Raw genomic sequence first — 9,572 nt, 5'->3', positions numbered from 1 at the left:
AGCAAAGGAATAAAAATAATAATAACTGGAACAAACTCTGTCAAATTTAAATTGACAGGAGTTTTTAAAGTTGGCTGCATCTAAGAAACCAAAACAAACATCTTCACAAGACATTTTAAGAAAATATGTTGACTAACAGTATTAGCAGGTCCTGTCTTTCATGCATTTAAACTTTCACCAGTGTTCTTCCTAGATTTGGCAAAATTTTTATGTTGAGAGTTTTGTCTCAATGCTGGTAATACATGTCAAGTCTTTATTTAGAATTTTAGTTTGTTCATTTAAAAAAAGTCTCAATCATTGGAAATAAATCATGATTAATTGTAACTTTAATCATTCATTATTGTAGACTTCTTAAACCTGTGCCAATCAGTGGAACTTAATAGTCCTAAGTGGAGCTTAGGACTATTAATCAGTGTAAAAATGAAAGTTTCTCACTTGAAATATGAGATTCAAAGAAATCTGCGATGCATGGTTTGCAAGAGTGTCCAAATTTTTGTAATGGACATTTATAAATAAGCAACCAATCCTTTTCACACTGATCATAAGGAATGATGTAGACTCCATAGGAATGTTGGGTATCCACTATTTGACACAACGTACTAGTCAGCAGTCATTATTCCGGCCAAATATGGGCTGCTGCGGAGGAGTCAGTGATGAATTTGTCGGCAGGTCTGGTTTCGGCAGCACAATACAGGGTGCCGCCTCAGATACTCGGAGCCTGTCACTTCGTACCGCCCAGGGTCACGGTCTCTGCTCCGAGCACCGTGACCGCCACGGCAATTACCTAAATTGGTGAAGAAGGAGGAGAAAAAAAAGCCTTTAGCATTCCACGAGTGTCAGATGGGGCTGGGTTTGTGTAGGCAGAAAGTGAGTGGGATTCTCTGATTCCAGGATAAATGTGAAGGGGGTTTAAGCACACAGGAATTTTCTTCTTCTCCTTGTGCTCCTCCTGTCACCACACCAACCATCACCCCACCCATCCCTTGATCTCCCTCTGTTTCCCAACATGGGGAGAAAAAGAAGGTAGGAGGGGAGAGATGCACTGGAGGTCAAATAAATTATATGTCCAGCTCTCCCTGGCCAGTGCAGGTCAATATAATTTATCTCAGCTTTTGTTACAGTAAGAAATGAAAACCTAGGTAGAAATCAGCAACTAGTTAAAATAATGAAAAAATCGGCAAATTAGCTTCAGTCATTGACCTAAAACCTAGTTACGTTTCCTACTGCTACACTTACAGCCTCCTGGCAGCAGCATCAGAGGAGTGTGCTCCTCAGGGATGACAGGGGAGTTAGCGTCATCAGCGCTAACAAGGACCACGCTTTTTCCATTTTCACCAGGCAGCAGGGCGGTTAACTGTTCCCAGACGGGGCCCCCATTTCATGCTCAAGGTGTGTGACCAAGCATGGGCCCCAGGCTTGGTTGGGGGTATGAGAAAAGAATAATGTGTATTTCTGTACATAACATATGTGTATGTGTCAACTATTCTGACTTATGAGGGTACTGTAGCTCATTTTTGGACTACATCTGATCTATTTGTAGGTTTCACACTGGAACTTTCATGTCATGTCCTCTTTATCCAATCAGGAGCCCCAGAGGGAATGGGAGGCACCAGTCTCACCACGCTGGGGGTTGTGGGAAACACTGCCTGACTGCAGGAGTAGATATCTGCCTTACTTAAAAACCCCCCATAAAAAACAATAAACGAGCTATTCTAACAGAGGTAGGTCTCCTGCCTAGACTGTGGTCTGCAATTACAAAGGACATGAACGCTGTGTGCCAGACTGGAACAGGAGAAGCTGGCGCTCTAAGGGCCCCTGGGAACCAGCAACTTTGTGGAGTCTGGCAGTGATGGTCATCACATGTCTGTGGTGGAGAGAGATGACCATACAGTAGAGTGTATCACAGAGAAACCACACCGTGAACGTTTCTGTCCTGTGAATTAGAGAAAGGTGGTCCTTTGCAGTAATGCATTGTGTTTCGAACACAAATTATTCAGCACACATTGAATGCAGAAATGTTTCCAATTCCAAAGAAATAACAGAGTTCATGTTTGTGACCAAATGTATGTCTTATATCCCTGTTTTTCACTCTTGCTGGTAATAAATTGTGTATTTTTTTTTTTTTTTTAGAAAAGTTCTTTACTTTATATGACTTTTTTATGAATATGTAATTCTTTGGATTAAATCTTAATCAAAGATGAAATAATGTGTTTATGCCAGTGGGATAAAATTTTTATAACCCTCATGTTAGGCTTCAGTGTTGGATCTGTTTTTTACCTACACAAATATAATGTTCTTAATTATCTCCATGGGTAATATTATAAGTAAGATCAAACTGAAATGTATGTAATTGAATTGGACTATGTAATCAGATTCTGTTGCACTGATCTAATTATTTATAAGTGGATATATATACATATATATACAGACAGAAGATTTCAGCATTTGAAGTCTGAGCTGATTTGCAATGCTTGTTCCTAGATGAACTTTTGATTGTGTACAATAATAAAAACAACTACTGAAATATACAATATTATTTTTTTTAAAAAGTAAAAATAATTTGCCATATTTGTGTTCTTATGATAATCAACTCTTTTTATCAACCTTCACATCATTCTGTGTGTTTCGTAGAAATGTCTTTAAGAACATACTACTGCAGTGTAAATTTACATTTAAGTAGTTAGATATGTATAATTTTCTAGAGATCTATTTTTGAGGATGCAAAGTTTCTGTCCCACAGCAAGGAAATACAAAAGAAAAATCCACACCATAAATAATAATAAAAAAGTCCCTTTTTGTAAGGAATTATCCAAAGGGAAGAATATATGTACAAAAGAAAATTTGCCCAAGCACTGATTCCTGTGGTACTCAATAACAAATGATGTCAATTATAATCCAGGCCAGGTTAGTGCTGTTACCTTAATCCCTACATGTGTTGATCAATTTCCCATTTTAAGTAAAAATGTGCTCTGGAATACTTTCTGGCGTCTGCATTCATAACCTGCAGTGAGTTTCAAACTGTTTCCCATTTAAATCGACTAAACAAACTTCATTTGTGGATAGAATGCGCTGTCTGCCTCATTATTAGCAGTAATGAATGGAGCGTGGGTCTCTTCTGAGACTTTTCATTGAAGAAGGCTGAATACAAATACTCCCTGAATGTCAGGCTGCAAAAAGGTTTTTGGTGTGGAAAAGAGTGTTTCCTTGAGGATGAAAAGGAGTGATGCTGAGATCATATTTACGCATCATTCAGCCTGCTTTTTGTAGGCCCATCATAAACATCCTTTACAGATAAATCAGGGACAGAAGTAAAGGTCGGAGGACCTGAGTGTGTTCTCCACAGTCATTTGAGGCTGTGATCTGACACAAGCATGGCACAGCAAATAACCTCTTCAAAGGCTGCGTCCAGATGGGAGTAGGAGGAGAAGACAAAGGTTTACACACACAGAAAGGAGAAGATGAGCATTAGAGCTCACCCTGCATAGGTGTGGGTTTATTTGGTTCTTTTCCATTTCATTGTGAGATTAAACATCAAGGACATTAGAGTGTGTGTGTGTGTGTGCATGTAAGTATGAGGGTTCTGCGTGGAGAGGATGGTGGTAGAATGAGGTCTGTGTGTTGAGGCTTCCCCTCACCTGCCTGACGTGTTAGTCTTACGCTCAGTTGGGCTCAGTTGGGCTCCCCCAATCAGCCCTGCATGGTGTTTGTGCACGTGCAGCTCTGTGCATGGAAACACTGCATCTCTTCTGAGTGCATCAAAAGTTGAACAAAGAATGTCTGTGTTTTATTAAAACCGTGAATGCACCTCCACTGCTAACAAACAACAATGATTATAGAGCTAGTCCAAACCCCTTGAAACGTGAGAGAATTTGACTGCTGTGACTTTTAAGAGCTTTTTGCTGCAATTTTTGATGTATACAAAGTTTATTTGAAACCACAACATTATTAATGATGCAGCGGGCTAATTTCCATGTGATGGAGTTGTTAGCAGCATCATGAAATCCTGTTCCACACATGGGCTGCATACCTCTGTGCTCAGCCTTTAATACAGACATGACGTGCACTCAAAACCCCGTTCAGAGGCAGGAATGTTCCCAGCTGTGTTTACGTGTGCGCGTGTGCGTGCGCATATGTGTGTGTGTGTTTAATATGGGCATCACAGTCATTTCCTCCATTTTCCATCCATCAGTTCATCTTCACTCCTTATCTGTTCATATCAAAATACTCATGCTCCATTCCCAAGAATCATGGTAGCTTTCCATTTACAAGTGAACACACACACTTTCATGCACAGAGGTATGCAGAAGGCATAGCCACACACACACATACACGCAAACCCCCACCCGCGCACGCCCACACGCATGCACACACATGGGCATGCTGCACCCCATTGCCTTCGGCGGTCTGGTTGTAAGATGATACTTCATCCCAAAGCATTTCGCACATGCCTTCCCGGACAGTTCCCACACTCCGGCTGCCTCAGCCTGTCTGACCTTTGCCAAGCCAGCCACCCTCCCTTCTGCCCCCCTGAGCTTTCTTCCTCCTTCCCCGCTCTCTCCCTCCGCCTCTTCCTCATCTTCTCCCAGGGCCTGTGGTTTGGACAGCTGTGGCCAAGCTGGCTGCTCAGCTTGTGGAAAACATCCGCTGCACATGGAGGACTGTGATGATGTTTCTTGGCCTCCACTGGCTTGACGGCTGTGGGACTGGCTGCCTGGTTCCCAATCAACACATCATTTGAATCTTGCACCCTTCCATTTATCGCACTGCTTTATTCCACAAAAACCTAAAAAACAGAATCTTGTAAAAGAACGCTGTTAAAAAAGTTCACCAAGTCTTGATTTTATTTAATGTGTCCCACATCAACTTAAAGTAGTTTTGAATAACCTCTGGAATTAGCATAATTTTATTTATTGTTTTTATATGTATTCATATTCCTTGTTAAAATGTTGCCATTTCTGAAATCCATATTCTGGCAGCACCACCAGTGAAATAAGCATTTTGACATGTATCTGTTCATGTAAACTGAGATCATGGTATGGATTTCACAATGTTCTGCTGTGCTAAAAAAACACGTTAATGACATTGTTGGGACATCACAACCTTTGGAGCAACATGTTTGCTGGTTAGTCGCATCTGAATAAAGTTGTCATTTGACAACAATTACCTTCTTTTGTATCAAATTTGTCTTTTTTTTGGGGGGACACTTTGAGTGTCCCAAAGTAGCAGCATAATATTAATTAAATTAATCAATTGTTGAAGGAGCAGCATTATGTATATTCCATTACCATAGTGCCATTTTATGGCAAAATCAAGTAACTTCAAGTAACTATATTCCTTTTGATTATTATAAAAATGCTATATATATCAAACATGACTTTAAAAAATTGACTTCCCAACTTAGTGCGTTGAAATTCAACCTCTGTCTCTTTAAGATGCTGTTTCCGACACGCCACCTTCAGTATGTTATCTCAACATCAGTCCTCTTTCAGTGTTTAACAACATTATTACCAACTTTTCATTGAATACTAGTTTGCATGACAAGCTCAACAGATGCACATCTTACCAGATGTTTGCTAATTGCTGCTGGCTAGTCTTTAGGAGCTGTGTGGAAAAGGCCATGCTTGCTTATACCACTTGTTTTCTGCCAACAGAATGGCTACCAGGGGATATTAAAGGATTTCTCAAACAAGTATGAAATAATCAAATAACATTCCAGGCTCAAAAACAATAACAAGCTCAAAAATGTCAATGTAACATAATACTGTCCCTTTAAATGGTGGCTCAAAGTTCACTTTTAATTAGCATCAGATTAGGTAATGCTATTATTCTGTCTTTCCTGGTCATTATTGGGTAGTCTGAGTTGCAGTTTAGGTTGTTTCTGTAACAGTTTTGCATAATGTGTGACATGTTTGGTGTGTATGGTCAGACTGGGTCAACTTGTGATCAATTTCAGCTGGTTGTGGTACTACATGTGGTAGGTGAGGTGGAACCACTATTTTCTTCCCTCACAACCGAAACCAGGGACTGATATGTGGTAGTGTGCCAAAAGTAAAATTAAAATAAATGTTGTTAATTACCAGAATCAATTGTGGTTGCTTCCAAAAGACTTAACAAAAAAGCGGATAAATTCATTACTACAAAGTAAATGCTACCAGTCCAGCCCTCTGAAATGTTCCAGGCATTTATTTTGTGAAAAATTGCTTCTAAAGACTGGAAGCAAATCAAAATGCTTTTCAATGCTGATATGTGTAGCAGTAAATATCTAATGGCCTTCAGCATACGCTCAGTTTAAGGACTCAAGATTAACAAAGCACATTGGCGAGACAGCGCATGTACTGGGACCCCCTATCACCACCACCTCTCACAGCATTCACATATGAAACTCATTTTGTTTTGGATCTGTTTTCTGACCATTGCTCAACATTTTTTCCCTTGTGCGCATACACTAAAGCTAAACAGGCAAACACACACGCAGATAGATATTCCATTTCCTGTGCATATGAAGGCAAGCTAACATAAGGGTTGTAGAGTATATTGCTGCAGCACTCCACCAAACTGTAAAGACTAAATGTCTATATTGCATTAGCAGATATAGACCCAAGCTCACTTTGAGCCCCCTCCACCGACATGCTGCTGGCGACATCCTCTTTGTGGCTCACGCAGACACAATGAAGACTTTCCTCCAGTTTCCTCACCTTCCTTTCTTCACACAGGGATGAAAAATGAGGTGTGATGAATAGAGGGAGTTGTGTAAGAAGGAGGATTACACCCCTGGATGGAATTTTGAAGGGAGTAGCTTTACAGTAAAGACTGAAAAATGCAATCTTGATGGTGTTGCCGACACCTTGCATCACATTTTTTCCCTGTTTGAGAAAGGATTATATTGGGGAACCGGATTCTTTGCAGGGCGCACACAGCCTGACCTGAGAATAAGACTGAATTCAGCCACCATTTAAAAGCACCCGTTCCATCTATGAAGTGACTAATTACTGGGAAATTTATTCTATGTAAAGATTTATTCAGTTTTCGTCATTTTTATTGTGCTTTTGCAAACTGGAGTTGTGAATCAAGTTTCTGACTGAAGGAATTATTGCACTAAAAACCTCTGACGGGTTCCAAACTGAGTGAAGGGGGCAGTTTGTGGCTCTGCTTAGCTCAGCACAACAGACGAAGATCCAAACAGAAACAGTGGTGGAAATTTTTTATGGTGGTTTAAACAAAGGGTGTTTATAGTTTTCACAACAGAGCACATTGTTTTTTAGTTGGATGGTCATCAGGGTAACACAAAATGCACAAATAAAATAACATATTTTAACTTGAACAATGTACTGAATGTGCAAATGAAAATGCTAAACTTTATATTAATGGAGGTCTGGGAAACCAAAAACTCCACTCTATTTAGAATTTAAAAAAAAACTGAAATAGTGGTGGACAAACTATCCAAAGAAATTTCAAATTATGTGATAAAATATATTAAAAAACAAAACAATTGCTGTGTGTGGACAAAACACAAAGAAAAGGCTATTCTCCTCATTCATTAACTGTACTTTTCTTTGAAAATCAGAGTGGTTAGCTCTGTGGCAGACTGTGTCTGCCCCTGCTGTGTAACTCACATATTAAACAACACAAAACAGCAGCAGCCAATAAAATTTATTGCTGTGCAAAGAGTTTAAGGACTGTCACATAATGATCAAATTTGTTAGAAAGATCGTGCATCTGGTTTTCAAAAAATATGTAGTGAATATTACAAACTGGCAGCACATTGATCTGCTTAACAGCTTTGGCTGCAGAAAGAGCAAAATGACAACAGCAGAGTGCCAAAGCCAAGATTAGGCAGCATCATGCTGGGGGAATATACAGCGAAACTGTTTACTGTTGAAGAGGAGGCGGATGGATGGAGAAGACTCTTCCACTTCACTCTACTTCAAGTGTACACTACTTTGAGTTTATTGTGTATATACAATCTTAATAAAATACAGAAAGATTTGTGAAAAATTTAAAGCTATCTGGATACTTTTGTGAGATGTAGTAACTGGGAAAAAAACCTAACTTTTAAAGTCAGGGATGAAGTAAAGCTCTCTTAAAAAGCCTGCAGTTTTTTGCCTACCAGGTCTATGTTGTGTTTGGATATTTTGTTACCAACCAAATCAATATAAACCATTTAATAAAAATCTGAGTGACCTTGCCTTTTGTGTTGAAGAGAAATGCTTCTTACAATCGTTCCCTATTTCATTTGTTCAATCACATCCGTAACTGCCTTTCATTCAGTGAATCCCATAAAAAAAAATTTTTAAATCAGAGGAAAGTACTAGGCTGTTATTGAATGAAAAGATTTAGATGACTGCCTTTAAACACAAAAAATACTTAGATGGTCCAACAGAATAAAAAAAGCCCCTCCACACCTACGTTCAGGCTGCTACCCTTCAACATTCACAGACACTCAGACCCACATCTCTGTGCCCTCCTCCTCTTCAGTACCTCCATCCGTCCACCGTCTCCCACGAGGAACTCTCGCTCCAAGGCTGTGGTGCCTGAGAAAAAAATGAGCTTTCCCTGACGATGGAAAACTGATATAAAAAAGGATAAGAAAAAAACGTGTAGAAAAGAAACGTATAAGGAAAAAAGTGTTAGGTTGAAAAGCGAGCATTTTTCTCTTGCTCTGAGCTCTTGGTCCGGGCGCTGAGCATCCCTGGATGCCAGAGTCTTTCATCATTTGGCAGCTTGGCTCTGCAGTTCAGTTTTACCTCTTGGCTGGAGGCAAGAGAGGCATCGTTCGAAACAAAAAAAAAAAAAAAAGAGGGAGAGATGAACACAAAGGAAGAGTGAGTAAAAAACAGCCTTTCATGCAAAAACAACCTCTGGAGTCATCCTCGGCCCCGGTCTCTTTTGTTCGACTGCTTCTCCATCTCGCTTCCGTTTTCTGATGTGCTTTTGCACCAGAAGTAAAATGCTTATCATTATATAATGTTCAGCAGCGGATTGCTCCAAGTGATGGATCTGTTGAAAGCAGTGAGGGGGAGGGAGACGGCAGAGAAGCTGAGCAGTGTGACCTCTGCTGCGCTCCCCTCCTTTTTGGATGGAGGCAGAGTTTCGCTGGTACCATTGCTAAAACACCAAAAAAGAAAACAGCCAAGTTTGAGGGCTTGAAGACTGCATAATCTGTTCAAAGCCCACCTGCCACCCTGCTTTTTGCCTGCTGTGTTGTTCTCTGAAACCAAAACTCAATTTGAGTCCTCCAGGCTGCTTCATCTCGACTTACTCTCTAAGATTGAGTCGAACTGAGCTGCAACCAAACGCACAGCAGCAGTTAATGCAGCCCTGGTCAGATGGCTTCAGCAAAACTGACCAGAAGTTAAAAGGACAAATGAGCAACTGTGCATGCATAGGAGGGAAACAATGTGAAGGGAAATAAGATCACAACCTCCCGCCAAGCGAGTAAACGGCGCCAACTGCGCTGATCAGCGTATAAATGCCTTCCGCCGCTGAGAGTGAACACAGGTTCCCACAGGGCTTCATAAAGCACCCCTACCACACGCATTCTTCCGCCACGGGTATGCCACCATGAACAAGGC

Source organism: Gambusia affinis, linkage group LG10 (assembly GCF_019740435.1).
Source record: "Gambusia affinis linkage group LG10, SWU_Gaff_1.0, whole genome shotgun sequence".
NCBI lineage: Eukaryota > Metazoa > Chordata > Actinopteri > Cyprinodontiformes > Poeciliidae > Gambusia > Gambusia affinis.
The sequence above is the reverse complement of the archived record's forward strand: the minus strand, read 5'-3'. Positions refer to the sequence as shown.